The sequence below is a fragment of the Triturus cristatus genome, chromosome 1_1 (genome assembly GCF_964204655.1).
Source record: "Triturus cristatus chromosome 1_1, aTriCri1.1, whole genome shotgun sequence".
Taxonomy (NCBI): Eukaryota; Metazoa; Chordata; class Amphibia; order Caudata; family Salamandridae; genus Triturus; species Triturus cristatus.
Genome location: NC_140579.1, coordinates 349,016,115 through 349,029,668, shown reverse-complemented (window position 1 = coordinate 349,029,668; position 13,554 = coordinate 349,016,115).

Genomic DNA, 13,554 nt, shown 5'->3' with positions numbered 1-13,554 from the left:
ACTCACATGTTATCAGGAGTGAACTCAGTGCTGCATCTTTTAGCCCAGCACTGACCCTGAAAAGTAATTCTAAGCATACTTACCAGTAACTTGTATTTCCTTAAATAGGAATCCATTGTGTGGTTTTCAGCAGAGAAGTTTCGAAGTATGGAGTTTTGGTACTTACAAATATTCCTCTAAAATAAGCCAAACTACGAATTCCGATTTACTCACCTGTTATCAGGAGAGATCCCAGAGCTGCATCTTTTAGCCCAGCACTGACCCTGAAAAGTAATTCGAAGCGTACTTACAAGTAACTTGTATTTCCTTCCATAGGAATCCATTGTGTGGTTTTCAGCAGAAAAGTATCTAAGTGTGGAGTTTTGGAACTTACAAATATTCCTCTAAAATCAGCCGAACTACGAATTCCGATTTACTCAAATGTTATCAGGAGAGACCTCAGTGCTGAATCTTTAAGGCCAGTACTGATCCTGAAAAGTAATTCTAACCGTACTTACCAGTAACTTGTATTTCCTTCCATAGGCTTACATTGACTGGTTTCACTTGGAAATTCTTCTTAGTGTGGAGTTTTGGAACTTTAAAATATTCCTCTAAAATCAGCCAAACTATGAATTCCGATTTACTCAAATGTTATCAGGAGAGACCTCAGTGCTGCATCTTTTGGCCCAGCACTGACCCTGAAAAGTAATTCTAAGCATAGTTACCAGTAACTTGTATTTCCTTCCTTAGGAATCCATTGTGTGGTTTTCAGCAGAAAAGTTTTGAAGTGTGGAGTTTTGGAACTAACCAATATTCCTCTAAAATCAGCTGAATTCCGAATTCCGATTTACTCTCCTGTTATCAGGAGAGAACCCAGTGCTGCATCTTTTAGCCTAGCACTGACCCTGAAAAGTAATTCTAGGCGTACTTACCAGTAGCTTGTATTTCCTTCAATAGGAATCCGTTGTGTGGTTTTCAGCAGAAAAGTATGAAAGTGTGGAGTTTTGGAACTAACAAATATTCCTCTAAAATCAGCTGAATTCCGAATTCCGATTTACTCTCCTGTTATCAGGAGAGAACACAGTGCTGCATCTTTTAGCCCAGCACTGACCCTGAAAAGTAATTCTAAGCATAGTTACCAGTAACTTGTATTTCCTTCCTTAGGAATCCATTGTGTGGTTTTTAGCAGAAAAGTTTCGAAGTGTGGAGTTTTGGAACTAACAAATATTCCTCTAAAATCAGCTGAATTCCGAATTCCGATTTACTCTCCTGTTATCAGGAGAGAACCCAGTGCTGCATCTTTTAGCCCAGCACTGACCCTGAAAAGTAATTCTAGGCGTACTTACCAGTAGCTTGTATTTCCTTCAATAGGAATCCGTTGTGTGGTTTTCAGCAGAAAAGTATGAAAGTGTGGAGTTTTGGAACTAAAAAATATTCCTCTAAAATCAGCTGAATTCCGAATTCCGATTTACTCTCCTGTTATCAGGAGAGAACACAGTGCTGCATCTTTTAGCCCAGCACTGACCCTGAAAAGTAATTCTAAGCATACTTACCAATAACTTGTATTTCATTCCATAGGAATCCATTGTGTGGTTTTCAGCAGAAAAGTTTCTAAGTGTGGGGTTTTGGAACTTACAAATATTCCTCTAAAATCAGCCGAACTACGAATTCCGATTTACTCACATGTTATCAGGAGAGAACTCAGTGCTGCATCTTTTAGCCCAGCACTGACCCTGAAAAGTAATTCTAAGCGTACTTACCAGTAACTTATATTTACTTCCATAGGAATCCATTGTGTGGTTTTCAGCAGAGAAGTTTCTAAGTGTGGAGTTTTGGAACTTACAAATATTCCTCTAAAATCAGCCAAACTACGAATTCTGATTTACTTACCTGTTATCAAGAGAGAACACAGTGCTGCATCTTTTAGCCCAGCACTGACCCTGAAAAGTAATTCTAAGCGTACTTACCAGTAACTTGTATTTCTTTCCATAGGAATCCATTGTGTGGTTTTCAGCAGAAAAGTTTCTAAGTATGAAGTGTTGGAACTTACAAATATTCCTCTAAAATCAGCCGAACTATGAATTCCGATTTACTCACCTGTTATCAGGAGAGACCTCAGTGCTGAATCTTTAAGGCCAGTACTGATCCTGAAAAGTAATTCTAACCGTACTTACCAGTAACTTGTACTTCCTTTCCTAGGGTAACATTGACTGGTTTCACTTGGAAATTCTTCTAAGTGTGGAGTTTTGGAACTTTAAAATATTCCTCTAAAATCAGCTGAACTACGAATTCCAATTTACTTACCTGTTATCAGGAGAGAACTCAGTGCTGCATCTTTTAGCCCAGCACTGACCCTGAAAAGTAATTCTAAGCATACTTACCAATAACTTGTATTTCCTTCCATTGGAATCCATTGTATGGTTTTCAGCAGAGAAGTTTCTAAGTGTGGAGTTTTGGAACTTACAAATATTCCTTTAAAATCAGCCAAACTGCGAATTCTGATTTACTAACCTGTTATCAAGAGAGAACACAGTGCTGCATCTTGTAGCCCAGCACTGACCCTGAAAAGTAATTCTAAGCGTACTTACCAGTAACTTGTATTTCTTTCCATAGGAATCCATTGTGTGGTTTTCAGCAGAGAAGTTTCTAAGTGTGGAGTTTTGGAACTTACAAATATTCCTCTAAAATCAGCCAAACTACGAATTCTGATTTACTAACCTGTTATCAGGAGAGATCTCAGTGCTGCATCTTTTAGCCCAGCACTGACCCTGAAAATTAATTCTAAGTGTACTAACCAGTAGCTTGTATTTCCTTCCATAGGAATCCATTGTGTGGTTTGCAGCAGAAAAGTTTCTAAGTGTGGAGTTTTGGAACTTACAAATATTCCTCTAAAATCAGCCGAACTACGAATTTCGATTTACTCACCTGTTATCAGGAGAGACGTCAGTGCTGAATCTTTACGGCCAGTACTGATCCTGAAAAGTAATTGTAACCATACTTACCAGTAACTTGAATTTCCTTCCATAGGCTAACATTGACTGGTTTCACTTGGAAATTCTTCTCAGTGTGGAGGTTTGGAACTCTAAAATATTCCTCTAAAATCAGCCGAACTACGAATTCCGATTTACTCAAATGTTATCAGGAGAGACCTCAGTGCTGAATCCTTAAGGCCAGTACTGATCCTGAAAAGTAATTCTAACCGTACTTACCAGTAACTTGTATTCCCTTCCATAGGCTTACATTGACTGGTTTTACTTGGAAATTCTTCTAAGTGTGGAGTTTTGGAACTTTAAAATATTCCTCTAAAATCAGCCAAACTACGAATTCCGATTTACTCACATGTTATCAGGAGTGAACTCAGTGCTGCATCTTTTAGCCCAGCACTGACCCTGAAAAGTAATTCTAAGCATACTTACCAGTAACTTGTATTTCCTTCCATAGGAATCCATTGTGTGGTTTTCAGCAGAGAAGTTTCGAAGTATGGAGTTTTGGTACTTACAAATATTCCTCTAAAATAAGCCAAACTACGAATTCCGATTTACTCACCTGTTATCAGGAGAGATCCCAGAGCTGCATCTTTTAGCCCAGCACTGACCCTGAAAAGTAATTCGAAGCGTACTTACCAGTAGCTTGTATTTCCTTCCATAGGAATCCATTGTGTGGTTTTCAGCAGAAAAGTTTCTAAGTGTGGAGTTTTGGAACTTACAAATATTCCTCTAAAATCAGCCGAACTACGAATTCCGATTTACTCAAATGTTCTCAGGAGAGACCTCAGTGCTGAATCTTTAAGGCCAGTACTGATCCTGAAAAGTAATTCTAAGCGTACTTACCAGTAACTTGTATTTCCTTCCATAGGCTTACATTGACTGGTTTCACTTGGAAATTCTTCTTAGTGTGGAGTTTTGGAACTTTAAAATATTCCTCTAAAATCCGCCAAACTATGAATTCCGATTTACTCAAATGTTATCAGGAGAGACCTCAGTGCTGCATCTTTTGGCCCAGCACTGACCCTGAAAAGTAATTCTAAGCATACTTACCAGTAACTTGTATTTCCTTCCTTAGGAATCCATTGTGTGGTTTTCAGCAGAAAAGTTTCGAAGTGTGGAGTTTTGGAACTAACAAATATTCCTCTAAAATCAGCTGAATTCCGAATTCCGATTTACTCTCCTGTTATCAGGAGAGAACCCAGTGCTGCATCTTTTAGCCCAGCACTGACCCTGAAAAGTAATTCTAGGCGTACTTACCAGTAGCTTTTATTTCCTTCAATAGGAATCCGTTGTGTGGTTTTCTGCAGAAAAGTATGAAAGTGTGGAGTTTTGGAACTAACAAATATTCCTCTAAAATCAGCTGAATTCCGATTTACTCTCCTGTTATCAGGAGAGAACACAGTGCTGCATCTTTTAGCCCAGCACTGACCCTGAAAAGTAATTCTAAGCATACTTACCAATAACTTGTATTTCCTTCCATAGGAATCCATTGTGTGGTTTTCAGCAGAAAAGTTTCTAAGTGTGGGGTTTTGGAACTTACAAATATTCCTCTAAAATCAGCCGAACTATGAATTTCAATTTACTCACCTGTTATCAGGAGAGACCTCAGTGCTGAATCTATAAGGCCAGTTCTGATCCTGAAAAGCAATTCTACCCGTACTTACCAGTAGATTGAATTTCCTTCCATAGGCTAACATTGACTGGTTTCACTTGGAAATTCTTCTCAGTGTGGAGGTTTGGAACTTTAAAATAATCCTCTAAAATCAGCGGAACTACGAATTCCGATTTACTCACCTGTTATCAGGAGAGATCCCAGTGCTACATCTTTTAGCCCAGCACTGACCCTGAAAAGTAATTATAAGGGTACTTACCAGTAACTTGTATTTCCTTCCATAGGAATCCATTGTGTTGTTTTCAGCAGAGAAGTTTCGAAGTGTGGAGTTTTGGTACTTACAAATTTTCCTCTAAAATAAGCCAAACTACGAATTCCGATTTACTCACATGTTATCAGGAGAGAACTCAGTGCTGCATCTTTTAGCCCAGCACTGACCCTGAAAAGTAATTCTAAGCGTACTTACCAGTAACTTGTATTTACTTCCATAGGAATCCATTGTGTGGTTTTCAGCAGAAAAGTATGAAAGTGTGGAGTTTTGGAACTTACAAATATTCCTCTAAAATCAGCTGAATTTCGAATTCCGATTTACTCTCCTGTTATCAGGAGAGAACACAGTGCTGCATCTTTTAGCCCAGCACTGACCCTGAAAAGTAATTCTAAGCATACTTACCAATAACTTGTATTTCCTTCCATAGGAATCCATTGTGTGGTTTTCAGCAGAAAAGTTTCTAAGTGTGGGGTTTTGGAACTTACAAATATTCCTCTAAAATCAGCCGAACTACAAATTTCGATTTACTCACCTGTTATCAGGAGAGACCTCAGTGCTGAATCTTTAAGGCCAGTACTGATCCTGAAAAGTAATTCTAACCGTACTTACCAGTAGGTTGAATTTCATTCCATAGGCTAACATTGACTGGTTTCACTTGGAAATTCTTCTCAGTGTGGAGGTTTGGAACTTTAAAATAATCCTCTAAAATCAGCCGAACTACGAATTCCGATTTACTCACCTGTTATCAGGAGAGACCTCAGTGCTGAATCTTTAAGGCCAGTACTGATCTGAAAAGTAATTCTAACCGTACTTACCAGTTGGTTGAATTTCCTTCCATAGGCTAACATTGACTGGTTTCACTTGGAAATTCTTCTCAGTGTGGAGGTTTGGAACTCTAAAATATTCCTCTAAAATCAGCCGAACTACGAATTCCGATTTACTCAAATGTTATCAGGAGAGACCTCAGTGCTGAATCTTTAAGGCCAGTACTGATCCTGAAAAGTAATTCTAACCGTGCTTTCCAGTAACTTGTATTTCCTTCCATAGGCTTACATTGACTGGTTTCACTTGGAAATTCTTCTAAGTGTGGAGTTTTGGAACTTTAAAATATTCCTCTAAAATCAGCCAAACTATGAATTCCGATTTACTCAAATGTTATCAGGAGAGACCTCAGTGCTGCATCTTTTGACCCAGCACTGACCCTGAAAAGTAATTCTAAGCATAGTTACCAGTAACTTGTATTTCCTTCCATAGGAATCCATTGTGTGGTTTTCAGCAGAGAAGTTTCTAAGTGTGGAGTTTTGGAACTTACAAATATTCCTTTAAAATCAGCCAAACTACGAATTCTAATTTACTAACCTGTTATCAAGAGAGAACACAGTGCTGCATCTTGTAGCCCAGCACTGACCCTGAAAAGTAATTCTAAGCGTACTTACCAGTAACTTGTATTTCTTTCCATAGGAATCCATTGTGTGGTTTTCAGCAGAAAAGTTTCTAAAAGTGGAGTTTTGGAACTTACAAATATTCCTCTAAAATCAGCCAAACTACGAATTTCGATTTACTCACCTGTTATCAGGAGAGACCTCAGTGCTGAATCTTTAAGGCCAGTACTGATCCTGAAAAGTAATTGTAACCGTGCTTACCAGTAACTTGAATTTCCTTCCATAGGCTAACATTGACTGGTTTCACTTGGAAATTCTTCTCAGTGTGGAGTTTTGGAACTTACAAATATTCCTCTAAAATCAGCCGAACTACGAATTCCGATTTACTCAAATGTTATCAGGAGAGACCTCAGTGCTGCATCTTTAAGGCCAGTACTAACCCTGAAAAGTAATTCTAAGCGTACTTACCAGTAGCTTGTATTTCCTTCAATAGGAATCCATTGTGTGGTTTTCAGCAGAAAAGTATGAAAGTGTGGAGTTTTGGAACTTACAAATATTCCTCTAAAATCAGCCGAACTACGAATTCCGATTTACTCATCTGTTATCAGGAGAGATCCCAGTGCTACATCTTTTAGCCCAGCACTGACCCTGAAAAGTAATTCTAAGCATACTTACCAGTAACTTGTATTTCCTTCCATAGGAATCCATTGTGTGGTTTTCAGCAGAGAAGTTTCGAAGTGTGGAGTTTTGGAACTTACAAATATTCCTCTAAAATCAGATGAACTACGAATTCCGATTTACTCACCTGTTATCAGGAGAGAACTCAGTGCTGCATCTTTTAGCCCAGCACTGACCCTGAAAAGTAATTCTAAGCGTACTTACCAATAACTTGTATTTCCTTCCATAGGAATCCATTGTATGGTTTTTAGCAGAGAAGTTTCTAAGTGTGGAGTTTTGGAACTTACAAATATTCCTCTAAAATCAGCCAAACTACGAATTCTGATTTACTAACCTGTTATCAAGATAGAACACAGTGCTGCATCTTGTAGCCCAGCACTGACCCTGAAAAGTAATTCTAAGCGTACTTACCAGTAACTTGTATTTCTTTACATAGGAATCCATTGTGTGGTTTTCAGCAGAAAAATTTTGAAGTGTGGAGTGTTGGAACTTACAAATATTCCTCTAAAATCAGACGAACTACGAATTCCGATTTACTCACATGTTATCAGGAGAGATCTCAGTGCTGCATCTTTTAGCCCAGCACTGACCCTGAAAATTAATTCTAACCGTACTTACCAGTAGCTTGTATTTCCTTCCATAGGCTAACATTGACTGGTTTCACTTGGAAATTCTTCTCAGTGTGGAGGTTTGGAACTCTAAAATATTCCTCTAAAATCAGCCGAACTACGAATTCCGATTTACTCAAATGTTATCAGGAGAGACCTCAGTGCTGAATCTTTAAGGCCAGTACTGTTCCTGAAAAGTAATTCTAACCGTACTTACCAGTAACTTGTATTTCCTACCATAGGCTTACATTGACTGGTTTCACTTGGAAATTCTTCTTAGTGTGGAGTTTTGGAACTTTAAAATATTCCTCTAAAATCAGCCAAACTACGAATTCCGATTTACTCACATGTTATCAGGAGAGAACTCAGTGCTGCATCTTTTCGCCCAGCACTGACCCTGAAAAGTAATTCTAAGCATACTTACCAGTAACTTGTATTTCCTTCCATAGGAATCCATTGTGTGGTTTTCAGCAGAGAAGTTTCGAAGTGTGGAGTTTTGGTACTTACAAATATTCCTCTAAAATCAGCCGAACTACGAATTCCGATTTACTCAAATGTTATCAGGAGAGACCTCAGTGCTGAATCTTTAAGGCCAGTACTGATCCTGAAAAGTAATTCTAACCGTACTTACCAGTAACTTGTATTTCATTCCATAGGCTTACATTGACTGGTTTCACTTGGAAATTCTTCTTAGTGTGGAGTTTTGGAACTTTAAAATATTCCTCTAAAATCAGCCAAACTATGAATTCCGATTTACTCAAATGTTATCAGGAGAGTCCTCAGTGCTGCATCTTTTGGCCCAGCACTGACCCTGAAAAGTAATTCTAAGCATAGTTACCAGTAACGTGTATTTCCTCCCATAGGAATCCATTGTGTGGTTTTCAGCAGAGAAGTTTCGAAGTGTGGAGTTTTGGAACTTACAAATATTCCTCTAAAATCAGATGAACTACAAATTCCGATTTACTCACCTGTTATCAGGAGAGAACTCAGTGCTGCATCTTTTAGCCCAGCACTGACCCTGAAAAGTAATTCTAAGCGTACTTACCAATAACTTGTATTTCCTTCCATAGGAATCCATTTTATGGTTTTTAGCAGAGAAGTTTCTAAGTGTGGAGTTTTGGAACTTACAAATATTCCTCTAAAATCAGCCAAACTACGAATTCTGATTTACTAACCTGTTATCAAGAGAGAACACAGTGCTGCATCTTGTAGCCCAGCACTGACCCTGAAAATTAATTCTAAGCATACTTACCAGTAACTTGTATTTCCTTCCATAGGAATCCATTGTGTGGTTTTCAGCAGAAAAGTTTCTAAGTGTGGAGTTTTGGAACTTACAAATATTCCTCTAAAATCAGATGAACTACGAATTCCGATTTACTCACCTGTTATCAGGAGAGATCTCAGTGCTGCATCTTTTAGCCCAGCACTGACCCTGAAAAGTAATTCTAAGCGTACTTACCAGTAGCTTGTATTTCCTTCCATAGGAATCCATTGTGTGGTTTTCAGCAGAAAAGTTTCTAAGTGTGGAGTTTTGGAACTTACAAATATTCCTCTAAAATCAGCCGAAATACGAATTTCGATTTACTCACCTGTTATCAGGAGAGACCTCAGTGCTGAATCTTTAAGGCCAGTACTGATCCTGAAAAGTAATTGTAACCGTACTTACCAGTAACTTGAATTTGCTTCCATAGGCTAACATTGACTGGTTTCACTTGGAAATTCTTCTCAATGTGGAGGTTTGGAACTCTAAAATATTCCTCTAAAATCAGCCGAACTACAAATTCCGATTTACTCAAATGTTATCAGGAGAGACCTCAGTGCTGAATCTTTAAGGCCAGTACTGATCCTGAAAAGTAATTCTAACCGTACTTAGCAGTAACTTGTATTTCCTTCCATAGGCTAACATTGACTGGTTTCACTTGGAAATTCTTCTCAGTGTGGAGGTTTGGAACTTTAAAATAATCCTCTAAAATCAGCCGAACTACGAATTCCGATTTACTCACCTGTTATCAGGAGAAATCCCAGTGCTACATCTTTTAGCCCAGCACTGACCCTGAAAAGTAATTCTAAGGGTACTTACCAGTAACTTGTATTTCCTTCCATAGGAATCCATTGTGTTGTTTTCAGCAGAGAAGTTTCGAAGTGTGGAGTTTTGGTACTTACAAATTTTCCTCTAAAATAAGCCAAACTACGAATTCCGATTTACTCACATGTTATCAGGAGAGAACTCAGTGCTGCATCTTTTAGCCCAGCACTGACCCTGAAAAGTAATTCTAAGCGTACTTACCAGTAACTTGTATTTACTTCCATAGGAATCCATTGTGTGTTTTTCAGCAGAGAAGTTTCTAAGTGTGGAGTTTTGGAACTTACAAATATTCCTCTAAAATCAGCCAAACTACGAATTCTGATTTACTAACCTGTTATCAAGAGAGAACACAGTGCTGCATCTTTTAGCCTAGCACGGACCCTGAAAAGTAATTGTAACCGTACTTACCAGTAACTTGAGTTTCCTTCCGTAGGCTAACATTGACTGGTTTCACTTGGAAATTCTTCTCAGTGTGGAGGTTTGGAACTCTCAAATATTCCTCTAAAATCAGCCGAACTAAGAATTCCGATTTACTCAAATGTTATCAGGAGAGACCTCAGTGCTGAATCTTTAAGGCCAGTACTGATCCTGAAAAGTAATTCTAACCGTACTTACCAGTAACTTGTATTTCCTTCCATAGGCTAACATTGACTGGTTTCACTTGGAAATTCTTCTCAGTGTGGAGGTTTGGAACTTTAAAATAATCCTCTAAAATCAGCCAAACTACGAATTCCGATTTACTCACCTGTTATCAGGAGAGATCCCAGTGCTACATCTTTTAGCCCAGCACTGACCCTGAAAAGTAATTCTAAGGGTACTTACCAGTAACTTGTATTTCCTTCCATAGGAATCCATTGTGTTGTTTTCAGCAGAGAAGTTTCGAAGTGTGGAGTTTTGGTACTTACAAATTTTCCTCTAAAATAAGCCAAACTACGAATTCCGATTTACTCACATGTTATCAGGAGAGAACTCAGTGCTGCATCTTTTAGCCCAGCACTGACCCTGAAAAGTAATTCTAAGCGTACTTACCAGTAACTTTTATTTCTTTCCATAGGAATCCATTGTGTGGTTTTCAGCAGAAAAGTTTCTAAGTGTGGGGTTTTGGAACTTACAAATATTCCTCTAAAATCAGCCGAACTACGAATTTCGATTTACTCACCTGTTATCAGGAGAGACCTCAGTGCTGAATCTTTAAGGCCAGTACTGATCCTGAAAAGTAATTCTAACCGTACTTACCAGTAGGTTGAATTTCCTTCCATAGGCTAACATTGACTGGTTTCACTTGGAAATTCTTCTCAGTGTGGAGGTTTGGAACTTTAAAATATTCCTCTATAATCAGCCGAACTACGAATTCCGATTTACTCACCTGTTATCAGGAGAGACCTCAGTGCTGCATCTTTTAGCCTAGCACGCACCCTGAAAAGTAATTCTAAGCGTAGTTACCAGTAACTTGTATTTACTTCCATAGGAATCTATTGTGTGGTTTTCAGCAGAGAAGTTTCTAAGTGTGGAGTTTTGGAACATACAAATATTCCTCTAAAATCAGTCAAACTACGAATTCTGATTTACTTACCTGTTATCAAGAGAGAACACAGTGCTGCATCTTTTAGCACAGCACTGACTCTGAAAAGTAATTCTAAGCATACTTACCAATAACTTGTATTTCCTTCCATAGGAATCCATTGTGTGGTTTTCAGCAGAAAAGTTTCTAAGTGTGGGGTTTTGGAACTTACAAATATTCCTCTAAAATCAGCCGAACTACGAATTTCAATTTACTCACCTGTTATCAGGAGAGACCTCAGTGCTGAATCTATAAGGCCAGTACTGATCCTGAAAAGCAATTCTACCCGTACTTACCAGTAGATTGAATTTCCTTCCATAGGCTAACATTGACTGGTTTCACTTGGAAATTCTTCTCAGTGTGGAGGTTTGGAACTTTAAAATAATCCTCTAAAATCAGCCGAACTACGAATTCCGATTTACTCACCTGTTATCAGGAGAGATCCCAGTGCTACATCTTTTAGCCCAGCACTGACCCTGAAAAGTAATTATAAGGGTACTTACCAGTAACTTGTATTTCCTTCCATAGGAATCCATTGTGTTGTTTTCAGCAGAGAAGTTTCGAAGTGTGGAGTTTTGGTACTTACAAATTTTCCTCTAAAATAAGCCAAACTACGAATTCCGATTTACTCACATGTTATCAGGAGAGAACTCAGTGCTGCATCTTTTAGCCCAGCACTGACCCTGAAAAGTAATTCTAAGCGTACTTACCAGTAACTTGTATTTACTTCCATAGGAATCCATTGTGTGGTTTTCAGCAGAAAAGTATGAAAGTGTGGAGTTTTGGAACTTACAAATATTCCTCTAAAATCAGCTGAATTTCGAATTCCGATTTACTCTCCTGTTATCAGGAGAGAACACAGTGCTGCATCTTTTAGCCCAGCACTGACCCTGAAAAGTAATTCTAAGCATACTTACCAATAACTTGTATTTCCTTCCATAGGAATCCATTGTGTGGTTTTCAGCAGAAAAGTTTCTAAGTGTGGGGTTTTGGAACTTACAAATATTCCTCTAAAATCAGCCGAACTACGAATTTCGATTTACTCACCTGTTATCAGGAGAGACCTCAGTGCTGAATCTTTAAGGCCAGTACTGATCCTGAAAAGTAATTCTAACCGTACTTACCAGTAGGTTGAATTTCATTCCATAGGCTAACATTGACTGGTTTCACTTGGAAATTCTTCTCAGTGTGGAGGTTTGGAACTTTAAAATAATCCTCTAAAATCAGCCGAACTACGAATTCCGATTTACTCACCTGTTATCAGGAGAGACCTCAGTGCTGAATCTTTAAGGCCAGTACTGATCCTGAAAAGTAATTCTAACCGTACTTACCAGTTGGTTGAATTTCCTTCCATAGGCTAACATTGACTGGTTTCACTTGGAAATTCTTCTCAGTGTGGAGGTTTGGAACTCTAAAATATTCCTCTAAAATCAGCCGAACTACGAATTCCGATTTACTCAAATGTTATCAGGAGAGACCTCAGTGCTGAATCTTTAAGGCCAGTACTGATCCTGAAAAGTAATTCTAACCGTGCTTTCCAGTAACTTGTATTTCCTTCCATAGGCTTACATTGACTAGTTTCACTTGGAAATTCTTCTAAGTGTGGAGTTTTGGAACTTTAAAATATTCCTCTAAAATCAGCCAAACTATGAATTCCGATTTACTCAAATGTTATCAGGAGAGACCTCAGTGCTGCATCTTTTGACCCAGCACTGACCCTGAAAAGTAATTCTAAGCATAGTTACCAGTAACTTGTATTTCCTTCCATAGGAATCCATTGTGTGGTTTTCAGCAGAGAAGTTTCTAAGTGTGGAGTTTTGGAACTTACAAATATTCCTTTAAAATCAGCCAAACTACGAATTCTAATTTACTAACCTGTTATCAAGAGAGAACACAGTGCTGCATCTTGTAGCCCAGCACTGACCCTGAAAAGTAATTCTAAGCGTACTTACCAGTAACTTGTATTTCTTTCCATAGGAATCCATTGTGTGGTTTTCAGCAGAAAAGTTTCTAAAAGTGGAGTTTTGGAACTTACAAATATTCCTCTAAAATCAGCCAAACTACGAATTTCGATTTACTCACCTGTTATCAGGAGAGACCTCAGTGCTGAATCTTTAAGGCCAGTACTGATCCTGAAAAGTAATTGTAACCGTGCTTACCAGTAACTTGAATTTCCTTCCATAGGCTAACATTGACTGGTTTCACTTGGAAATTCTTCTCAGTGTGGAGGTTTGGAACTCTAAAATATTCCTCTAAAATCAGCCGAACTACGAATTCCGATTTACTCAAATGTTATCAGGAGAGACCTCAGTGCTGCATCTTTAAGGCCAGTACTAACCCTGAAAAGTAATTCTAAGCGTACTTACCAGTAGCTTGTATTTCCTTCAATA